The sequence below is a fragment of the Pelecanus crispus genome, chromosome W (genome assembly GCF_030463565.1).
Source record: "Pelecanus crispus isolate bPelCri1 chromosome W, bPelCri1.pri, whole genome shotgun sequence".
NCBI classification, from domain to species: domain Eukaryota; kingdom Metazoa; phylum Chordata; class Aves; order Pelecaniformes; family Pelecanidae; genus Pelecanus; species Pelecanus crispus.
In genome coordinates this window covers 5,749,726-5,761,804 of record NC_134675.1, presented here as the reverse complement: position 1 = coordinate 5,761,804, position 12,079 = coordinate 5,749,726, and the positions used below count along the sequence as shown (strand labels likewise).

General features: G+C 42.5%; 1 protein-coding gene across 1 annotated transcript in view; it reads right to left on the bottom strand.

The window, feature by feature from the left end:
• The window catches only part of LOC142596456 (rapamycin-insensitive companion of mTOR-like), a 109,773-nt gene that overhangs the window by 65,135 nt on the left and 32,559 nt on the right, over window positions 1–12,079 (bottom strand). The window lies entirely within an intron of this gene.

The window sequence follows — 12,079 nt, the reverse complement described above, 5'->3', positions numbered from 1 at the left end:
AGTCCTGAAAAGGTATTCTGGATTAGTTACAATTTTCAAAAAAATTAACACATGGGGAGTATTTCCTCCTCTGCTAGACCACCAAACCATAAGCATGAGTCCTCAAAACAATGTCTTGACACCTAACAGAGACAAATTTGCGCCTTAAGTAATTATATGCACCACTCACTAAAGATGGCATAGCACCAATACATTTACATGAAAGAGTCATGACTTAAGCAACCCCACACAGCACATATTTCTACAGATTTAATTTCAACATTGTCCTGGTTTTGGCTGGAACAGAGTTAATTTTCTTCCTAGTAGCAGGCATAGTGCTGTTTTTGGATTTAGTAGGAGAAGAATGCTGATAACATGCTGATGGTTTACTTGTTGCTAAGTACTGCTTATGCTAGTCAAGGACTTTCAGCTTCCCATGCTCTGCCAGGCGCACAAGAAGCTGGGAGGGGGCACAGCCAGAATAGTTGATCCAAACTGCCCAAAGGGCTATTCCATACCATATGACGTCATGCTCAGTATAGAAACTGGGGGGGGTTGGCCGGGGAGCAGCAATTGCTGCTCGGGAACTGTCTGGGTATCGGTCGGCGGGTGGTGAGCAATTGCATTGTGCATCACTTGCTTTGTATATTATTATTATTATTATATTGTTACTATTGTTATTACTATTTTACTTTATTTCAATTATTAAACTGTTCTTATCCATCGGGGTAGGGGGGAGTGAGCGAGCGGCTGCATGGTGCTTAGTTGCTGGCTGGGGCTAAACCACGACAAACATATAACCAAAATGTATTTCTCTTTAGACAGATTTTGAAAGCATTTTGCTTGCACCAAGGCAGGCTTTCTTTTATGATGACATAACTGTCATCATAATGTATTTTCCTAAATTTACTAGCTAGGTAAAAAGAAAGGAGATTTTTGAAGACCTCCAGAGATGGAGTTTGAAAGTATTAAGTGACACACTGTCCTTTTGAAGGCCCTCAAAAGATTTGCCCCTCTTGCTTGACTACACAGGAAGAAAGAAAAAAAAACCCAAAACCAACCAAAAAAAACCCCCAAAAACCCAAACCACAAAACACCAAAAGAACCCCAACTCTCAGCCACATATTTTAGTAGGATTGTTTTAGTGGACATCTACGAATGTAAATACTTCAGCCAGTGAGACTGAACCTACACAAATTGATTTTTTTTTTTTCTTTTCTTATTCTAGGATGGTCATGCATGGTAATCAACTAAGATATTTCTGCAGATCAGCCAGCCTGTGTAAAAGTCACTATAACAGGAACCTACTTCCAGGCAATGTCTAGACAAAGTAGAAAGGCTGCAATACTATATGCAAATAAAGATGAACTGATTACTACTTTCAGCACCAAGTAGGGAATTACTTCAGGAAGACCATCATTGCTGTAATATCAAATATGATTCTTCACATAAAAAGAGAGCCACGAATTCTGTCTGTATTTACTTTAAGGTGAGCTAGAAGCAAATAAGAAACAGATTCTCAATACTGTGAGGTTAAGAAAAATTCTTCCTCTAAAAAAGCTGAACTAGGAGAGATTTATTTCAAAGTCATTCAAGAAAAAGACAGAAGGATAGACAAGCAACTTTTCAACTGTGTTGAGTAGATAATAGGTATTCTTTAGATTACGAATCATGCTTTGTTTTTAGTGTTGCAGATTTGCAGGGATGGAAGTCTGAGGGATGAGCACATGAGACTCAGTTGTTCTTAGTGATATTTTTCTATTTGGACTTTTACCTCGCAATTTGCAATTGGTTTGGATATGCCAGTTTAAGACACTTCAGTGGAATTTCCTTTTAGGACAGAAGTTACCCATTACTCATGAAAACTGTCATTGCTATCCATGACATTTCTTATTAGAAGAGCTAAATACTGAATCTGGGGGTTTTTTTCCCCCCCTCATCAAGTACATTACTTTTATATTTGAGAGGAAAACATCTCTTGAATGCCAGAACAAAACAATCTTTAGACAAATAGTTTCTCAAAAGTAATTAATGTTTTGAAAGCTTGTTCTACAACTCACAAGAATATTCTTAATTTGTAGACAGAAGTTAATTTAGAATTGGCAACAGTGAAACCACAACAAAGGACAACATTATAATGAGATCCAACATCCAAAAGCAGAAGGGACCAAAAAGGGATGCGTCACTATCTTTAAACAGTGAGAATGCAATGAAAATATATAGCTAGCCAGAAAGACATAGCCCTAAAATAAAGGCCAGAAAAGTCCATAAAGGTCCAATGAAAGCAATGACATATAGAAGTGTACAAGGCTGAACAAAAATGTCTCCAGTAAAAACAAAAACTAAACAAAAAAACCCCCACCAGTCAATGACTGAACTGCAAAAACCTGAGAGCATGTAGCACGAGCAAAGAGAAACCTGACCTTATAAAGCCAATTAAGATATGCTACAGCAGGCAGAAAAAAAATACGTAGGAAAACCTACACAGATGTATCTGTATGTGTCTGTGTGTTCTGACTTCTCAGCTGTACCACAAGCAGAAAACTTGAAAAAATGAATCAGACCTACTGGATAACCCAAAAGGAAAGGGAAAATGAATGAAACAAATAAGAGAAACAAGCACTTTTTTCGTACTAAGTCATTGCTTTAGAGGTCTGCATGAAGATTCCTATCCTAAAGTCTTTTTTAATATACTAAATATGAGTTAGACTAAGAAGTGAAAATGATGGAAGAACTGGTGGAAATTCGTCAGTAAGTACTGTCGCTGGCCCACCAAGCTTCACATCTAAGTGTCTGGAAAGAAAATTAACATGAACAATCTGCATATATTTGCTAGCACCGTATTATAAATGGCAGCAGCCAAGATGGAGAAAAGATGATAAACAGGTCTATACAAAAAGGATTCCAAAGCACATCTAGAGGATCTTAAAATCACCTTAAAATAAAACTGGTTAGCCATGTGAAACACCCAGAAGAGTTTACACAAACTGTATTCTGCTAATCTTTTGAAAGACTTGAAAGGAGTTATTACAATACTGCATAAAAAGGCATAAGGTGTTGCTGAAGACTTTATTAAGGAATATAAAGAGGTTATAGGGTGATGAAAGGTAGTTTCACAAATCAAAATCTGAAAAGATGAATTCAAAGAGCAGAGGTGAATGGAAGATTTTTCTCCTGACAAATTTTTTGTCCTGATTTTTATCCAGTTAAGTACTAGGTTCAAAATCTCCTTTTGTAGACACTATTCAATATACAATTCATGATTTAGAGAAAGGAATGGGGGGGGGGGGTACAGAGGGCAATGTTGTTTATATTAACGAGAAGAGGATGGGGTTATGAGAAACTTCAAGGGGACTTAAAAACTATCTGTATGCATAGCTAACAAGACGGTAAAGAAAATTCAAGATTTTTAGATGTGAGTTAACACACATCAAGACAAAAAAAAAGTGTTATAAACCCATACTACATGATTTTAAAATAGCCATCAGATCAAGAAACTTAATTTGATATGCACACTCCACGTGCATCTGTGGCTGAAAGAGCCAAAAAGACATCATGATTCCGTAAGAGAAAAAGTAAGCGCAATACTATTTGCCCCAGTATTTTAAGTGTAACTGCAGAAATGAAAAGAACTTCCTAAGACAGCATTAAGGCTGATAAATATTAAGACCGATAATAAGTCTGGAAGACCTAACTGTCCTGGTTTCGGCTGGGATAGAGTTAATTTTCTTCCTAGTAGCTGGAATAGTGCTGTGTTTTGGATTTAGTAGGAGAAGAATGCTGATAACACACTGATGGTTTAGTTGTTGCTAAGTACTGCTTATGCTAGTCAAGGACTTTTCAGCTTCCCATGCTCTGCCAGGTGCACAAGAAACTGGGAGGGGGCACAGCCAGAATAGTTGATCCAAACTGACCAAAGGGCTATTCCATACCATATGACGTCATGCTCAGTATAGAAACTGTGGGGGGTTGGCCGGGGAGCAGCGATCGCTGCTCGGGAACTGTCTGGGTATCGGTCGGCGGGTGGTGAGCAATTGCATTGTGCATCACTTGCTTTGTATATTATTACTGTTATTATCATTATTATATTGTTATTATTATCATTACTATTTTACTTTATTTCAATTATTAAACTGTTTTTATCTCAACCCAGGAGTGTTTCTCACTCTTACTCCTCCGATTCTCTCCCCCATCCCATCGGGGTAGGGGGAGTGAGCGAGCGGCTGCGTGGTGCTTAGTTGCTGGCTGGGGCTAAACCACGACAGTCCTTTTTGGCGCCCAACGTGGGGCACGAAGGGTTTGAGATAATAACAGATTAACCAGAGTGTAGTAAGGAATCCGTTAACAGTTGCCGGTCACAATATTAGATCATGTGATCTGCACCATGCTCCTTTTTTTGCTGTACATGTTAAAGATCGGTGTTGGTTTTTGCAGTTTGTTGTGCTCTGCAGAAATTAGTGATGTTTTGCCTGGGAGATTTGTTATTAAAACACTGACCTTGAGCACTATTTGGTATCTGGAGTTTGTACTGAAGCCATTACTGTACTTCAGGTATCACCTTATGGAGAGAGTTAGCAATTATACCTCCTCCTCTGAGAGGTTTTTTGTGGAGGAAATACAGAATGGCACCTTCACTGCCTTCTTCTATGATGTTTCCTCCTTCATTACAACAACTTTTCAGTATCTTGAACATCCCTCGGCAGTGAAGATACTTCTATTGATATTTCTTGGGAATACTGTTTTGGTTTTGATGAAGGTTAGTAAGCAATTTAAGAATATCATCCAGAGATCTGCCCCAAGGCTGGAGAGTTATGAGTGGCAAGGTGTGTGGGATAGTATGGGCAAGTAACTAGGGCAGTGGGCACCTCCCGTGTTTTGGAACTTCACCCCTGAACAAGTGCAGAATCCTGAAGAACTAGTAAAATATTTGGAAAAAGTATGTTGTCACCCTGGTAGCTCCAGAGAGACACAAATCACTGCAACATGCTGGGGGCTGGCCCATGCCATTCGAGCTGTGGTAAACACTAGTCAGTACCCTCAAGGGAAAGAGAAGGTCTCTGGATCTGATGACAAGACAACAGGCGCTGAGGCCACTCCAATCCCCACCACAGGCACTGCAGCCACTCCAACCCTGGTGACAGGCACTGCGGCTACTCCAACCCCCACCATAGGCACTGCGACTAATCCAACCGCAGTAACAGGCACGGTGGTTAAACCAGAGAACCAACCCACGGCAGTATCAGTTGCCCCTATACAGAAGAAAAAATAAACAAAAAAATCAGCTCGTTTAGTAAGGCATGAAGATGAACCAGGGCCATCATGAGAACCAGAGGAGGAAGAACCCATAAATGAGATGGTAACCACCCGATCCCTATCCCTGAGTGAGCTGCGAGATATGCAAAAAGATTTCAGTCATCATCCACGTAAGCACATCATCACCTGGCTGCTCCGATGCTGGGATAACGGGGCCAGTAGCCTGGATTTAGAGGGTAAGGAAGCCAAGCAGCTGGGATCCCTTTCCAGGGAAGGGGGCATTGACAAAGCAATTGGAAAAGGGGCAAAAACGGTCAGCCTCTGGAGGCGACTTCTGTCAGGCATGAAGGAAAGGTATCCCTTCAAGGAGGATGTTTTATACCGCCCAAGCAAATGGACCACCGTAGAGAAGGGTATCCAGTACCTGAGGGAATTAGGCGTGCTAGAGGTGATTTATGGTGACCTGAACGATGAGCAGTTACCCAAAGATCCAGATGCAGTCAGGTGCACACGACCCATGTGGCGGAAGGTGGTACGGAGCGGACCAGCATCGTATGCCAACTCGTTGGCAATACTGGCTGGAAAGATGACGAGGTACCAACGGTGGATGAAGTGGCTGGACAACTCCAGGAATACGAAGAAAGTATCTCTTCCTCTCTACGGGCCTGTGTCTCGGCTGTTGAAACACTCTCCCAAGAGTTCCAACAACTCAGAGAGCATCTGTCCTACTCCCCACCTGTACAGACCAGTATCTCAGCCATTAGGAGTAAGCATCCCTCTACTCAAGAGACAGGACATAGAGGATACACACCACGGGGCACCCTGTGGTTTTGCCTGCGTGACCACGGAGAATACATGAGGAAGTGGGATGGAAAATCCACCTCGACCCTAGAGGCACGGGTGCGTGAGTTGCAAGGAAAAGCTATTACAAAAGGCGGTTCTCCCAGGAAAATTGCAGCTCCAGTTTTCAGTGAGCAGTTCCCCAGACAGAGGAAGAGGGCTAATTCTACTCCCGATCTTAATCAAGGGACTTTAGATTCACATTTACAAGGAGTGAACAACGAATACTATGACCAGTGTTAGACCGGCCCTGCCTCCAGCCAGGTGGAGGAAAGGGACAGTCGGGTTTACTGGACTGTGTGGATTCGATGGCCTAAGAACATCAGACCCCCAGGAGTAGAAGGCCCTAGTGGACAGTGGTGCACAGTGTACCCTAATGCCATCAAACTATTGAGGGGCAGAACCCATCTGTATTTCTGGAGGGACAGGGGGATCCCAACAGCTCACTGTACTGGAAGCCGAAGTGAGCCTAACTGGGAATGAGTGGCAGAAGCACCCCATTGTGACTGGCCCAGATGCTCCGTGCATCCTTGGCATAGACTACCTCAGGAGAGGGTATTTCAAGGACCCAAAAGGGTACCGGTGGGCTTTTGGTATAGCCGCCTTGGAGACGGAGGAAATGAAACAGCTGTCCACCTTGCCTGGTCTCTCAGAGAACCCTTCTGTTGTGGGGTTGCTGAGGGTCAAAGAACAACAGGTGCCGATCGCTACCACAGCAGTGCATCGGCGGCAATATCGCACCAACCGAGACTCCCTGATTCCCATCCATAACCTGATTCGTCGCCTGGAGAGCCAAGGAGTGATCAGCAAGACTCGCTCACCCTTTAACAGTCCCATATGGCCAGTGCAAAAGTCTAATGGGGAGTGGAGACTAACAGTGGACTATCGTGGCCTGAACGAAGTTACACCGCCGCTGAGTGCTGCCGTGCCAGACATACTAGAACTTCAATACGAACTGGAGTCAAAGGCAGCCAAGTGGTATGCCACAATTGACATCGCTAATGCGTTTTTCTCCATCCCTTTGGCAGCAGAGTGCAGGCCCCAGTTTGCTTTTACCTGGAGGGGTGTTCAGTACACCTGGAACCGACTGCCCCAGGGGTGGAAGCACAGCCCCACCATTTGCCATGGACTGATCCAGACGGCACTGGAACAGGGTGAAGCTCCGGAACATCTGCAGTACATTGATGACATCATTGTGTGGGGCAACACAGCAGAAGAAGTTTTTGAGAAGGGAAAGAAAATAGTCAAAATCCTTCTAAAGGCTGGTTTTGCCATAAAACAGAGTAAGGTCAAGGGGCCTGCACAGGAGATCCAGTTTTTAGGAATAAAATGGCACAATGGACGTCATCAGATCCCAATGGATGTGATCAACAAAATAACAGCTATGTCCCCACCAACTAGCAAAAAAGAAACACAAGCTTTCTTAGGCGTTGTGGGTTTTTGGAGAATGCACATTCCAAATTACAGTCTGATCGTAAGCCCTCTCTATCAAGTGACCCGGAAGTAGAACGATTTCAAATGGGGCCCTGAGCAACAACAAGCCTTTGAACAAATTAAACGTGAGATAGTTCATGCAGTAGCCCTTGGGCCAGTCCGGGCAGGGCAGGATATTAAAAATGTGCTCTACACTGCAGCCGGGGAGAATGGCCCTACCTGGAGCCTCTGGCAGAAAGCACCAGGGGAGACTCGAGGTCGACCCCTAGGGTTTTGGAGTCGGGGATACAGAGGATCCGAAGCCCGCTATACTCCAACTGAGAAGGAGATATTAGCAGCATATGAAGGGGTTCGAGCTGCTTCGGAAGTGGTTGGTACTGAAGCACAGCTCCTGCTGGCACCCCGACTGCCGGTGCTGGGCTGGATGTTCATAGGGAGGGTCCCCTCTACACATCATGCAACTCATGCTACATGGAGTAGAGTGGGTTGCACTGATCACACAACGGGCTCGAATAGGAAACCCCAGTCACCCAGGAATCTTGGAAGTGATCATGGACTGGCCAGAAGGAAAAAACTTCAGAATATCACCAGAGGAGGAGGTTACACGTGCTGAAGAGGCCCCACTGTATAATAAAGTGCCAGAAAATGAAAAGCAATATGCCCTGTTCACTGATGGGTCCTGTCGTCTTGTGGGAAAGCATCGGAGGTGGAAAGCTGCTGTATGGAGTCCTATACGACAAGTCGCAGAAACTGCTGAAGGAGAAGGGGAGTCGAGTCAGTTTGCAGAGGTGAAAGCCATCCAGCTGGCTTTAGATATTGCTGAACGAGAAAAGTGGCCAGTCCTTTACCTCTCTACTGACTCATGGATGGTGGCAAATGCCCTGTGGGGGTGGCTGCAGCAATGGAAGCAGAGCAACTGGCAGCGCAGGGGCAAACCCATCTGGGCTGCCGCATTGTGGCAAGATATTGCTGCCCAGGTAGAGAACCTGGTTGTAAAAGTTCGTCACGTAGATGCTCACGTACCCAAGAGTCGGGCCACTGAAAAACATCAAAACAGCCAGCAAGTAGATAAGGCCGCTAAGATTGAAGTGGCTCAGGTGGATTTGGACTGGCAACATAAGGGTGAATTATTTATAGCTTGGTGGGCCCATGACACTCAAGGCCATCAAGGAAGGGTGCAACATATAAATGGGCTCGTGATCGAGGGGTGGACTTAACTATGGACAGTACTGCACAGGTTATACATGAATGTGAAACATGCGCTGCAATCAAGCAAGCCAAGCAGTTCAAGCCCCTTGGGTATAGTGAACGATGGCTGAAATATAAATATGGGGAGGCCTGGCAGATTGATTACATCACACTCCCACAGACCCGCCAAGGCAAGCGCTATGTGCTCACCATGGTGGAAGCAACCACCGGATGGCTGGAAACATATCCCGTGCCCCATGCCACCGCCCGGAACACCATCCTGGGCCTTGAAAAGCAAGTCCTGTGGCAACATGGCACCCCAGAAAGAATCGAGTCAGACAATGGGACTCATTTCCCAAACAACCTCATAGACACCTGGGCCAAAGAGCGTGGCATTGAGTGGGTATATCACATCCCTTACCATGCACCAGCCTCCGGGAAAATCGAGCGATACAATGGACTGTTAAAGCCTACCCTGAGAGCAATGGGTGGTGGGACATTCAGACATTGGGATACACATTTAGTAAAAGCCACCTGGTTCATCAACACCGCACACCACCTCTCCTGCTCTGAAAGACTGGGATGACAGATGGAACCCAAAGTCCTGGACTAAATGAACTCAATGGATATTTTAGAGGGATGGCCCATAGACAAAGGGAATGATATCTGTGTGTATATATCAAGATAGGGAAAGTGGTGGTGACTAATTAGAGCACATTGGAAAGGGGAGGCCCTGTGCATGACGTAAATGGTATAGAATAAGGGGTGGATACTGTCCTGGTTTCGGCTGGGATAGAGTTAATTTTCTTCCTAGTAGCGGGCATAGTGCTGTGTTTTGGATTTAGTAGGAGAAGAATGCTGATAACACACTGATGGTTTAGTTGTTGCTGAGTACTGCTTATGCTAGTCAAGGACTTTTTCAGCTTCCCATGCTCTGCCAGGGGCACAAGAAACTGGGAGGGGGCACAGCCAGAATAGTTGATCCAAACTGACCAAAGGGCTATTCCATACCATATGACGTCATGCTCAGTATAGAAACTGGGGGGGGTTGGCTGGGGAGCAGCGATCGCTGCTTGGGAACTGTCTGGGTATCGGTCGGCGGGTGGTGAGCAATTGCATTGTGCATCACTTGCTTTGTATATTATTATTATTATATTGTTACTATTATCTTTACTATTTTACTTTATTTCAGTTATTAAACTGTTCTTATCTCAACCCAGGGGTTTTCTCACTCTTACTTCTCCGATTCTCTCCCCCATCCCACCGGGGCAGGGGGAGTGAGCGAGCGGCTGCGTGGTGCTTAGTTGCTGGCTGGGGCTAAACCACGACACTAACAAAGGATGGAATAAGAAGGAATATTCATTACCTATTACAGGATCATTTTTTTTTACATTTTTCTAAAGCATCTCATCTACTCGTTACAGAAAGATAACAGTGGTTTTGACAAATCTCCTTTTGATCTAGTCCGGTAATTGTGAAAATTCTGAATTTTGCTTTTATGGCCAAAGCCTCTCGGCACATTACTAAAAGACCTCAAAAGTTTCTGAGGCCTACCAACACTACATTTTCTTCGTGGCTCAAGGCTTCCTCCCAGCTTTCAATGGTATGGTGCTCTGGGAACGAGCAAGACCCATTTACACTGGGAATGACAACAAAACATGTCACTTATCTCCATGTGCTGGCAGGAAGAAACTATAATCAGGCACCTGGACTAACAAAATACTAAAAACAGAATGAGTTCTAAAAACCAGATCTTTAACTTGAGAATAACTGCAATTATTGCAGACAATTGCAGACTAAAAGACAACTGTCTTTAGTTTGGGTAAATATTCTATGAAGGTCACTGAACCCAAAACCTAGAACTTTATAGGAAATCTATAATTATTCTTGAAATTGTTGATTCCCTTATAGTTTAATGCTTTAAGGTTAGCCATTCATACTTCACAAATGCAGAAAACTCACACAGTATTTTTCGCATTCAAATAACTTTTCTTGTTTTCAAAGAAAAACAGGTTTGTTCTGTAGAACAAAAAGGTTTCCCTATGGAAATTAAGATAACGTTGAGAACATCAGCAGAGAAAAATACAGAACTTGCATGTTATTTCCAAAGGAATATATGTACTTAGCCTACGTCAAGGTCATTTCCTACATTAATTAATTAAAAAGTTCAGTATTTGCAAGTTACTCAGAGTAGCTGTATAGCAAAATAACCTGCAAACAGAATACTACTGCAGAATGGCTATAACCCTGTGGGGCAAAATTTTTTAAATTTCTTGAAATGTCTGTATTTCATAAAAACAATCCATCCTATAAATATTTCTGAAGAGCCACCAACCAGCACAATTATGGTTGTTAGTATCTGAGTATGTGGGTTGTATGCTTGAGCTTGAAAATTATCACTATAGCAGAATAATCTACATATATGCGTAAAAAATTTGCTTCTCATGTACATACACAGAGGAATCACTGGACTGACCATAGCAACGTCTCTAGCCAAGATAATTTTCCTGCTATCTGCCTTTAATTTTTTGAGAAACCATTTTTGGCATTTTTTTAAATAGGGGGCTATTTTTCTTCATGTGTCTGCTGAGAACAACATTTTTATCTGTTCCTTATCAATATCCTTAATTGTGTTTGGATTAGCAGATCTTTCTGCAAACTTTTTCCTATAAAAAGAAACAATAGCATTTGTATAACCTTTTAAGACTTGTATTTAAAAATATTTGGTAAAGAACTCTGAAGTTATACTCTTAAGTGATGCTTAGTCCCATCATAAAACACTATAATAGATTACATAAATAAGATCAGAAGACGATAACCTATTAAAGGTCACAACAAAATACGGCTTCACAAAAACACTTATTAGCATTGTGTAGCTCTAGCGAGGAAAATCAGTTCTATTTAAGAAAAAAAACTTACAATATTTCCACAAGAAAAAGTATATGTTTTCCCAAAATTTTACTTAAAGCTTTTCTAAGCTTGCTTTCTTAAGTCAGATAACTAAATTGAAAGAACACTAAATCATATTAAATATAATAAACAAATTTACCAACATCTGTGCAAAAACACAGAAGTTCCGGAAATAAGCATGTAGTTACTTTTGACTGTCAGAAACAGCAACAAAATATAGGAAAATACCCCTTGAAAGTATAATACACAGGGTGTTTTAGTAGCAAGGAAAGCGATACTACAAAGATACATATTCACACCAAATTAACATAAAATGTTTATCTTTAAATCCTGGTTCTACATCAAGAGTATACTCTAAATTCTGTAAGAGCACATTTTTACTAAAAGTGCTTTCTGCAAGTACTGAGATATTTAGAGGTATTTTTTACATTTATGAGGAATATAATAAAGAAATCCACACTTTAACTTGGAGGGT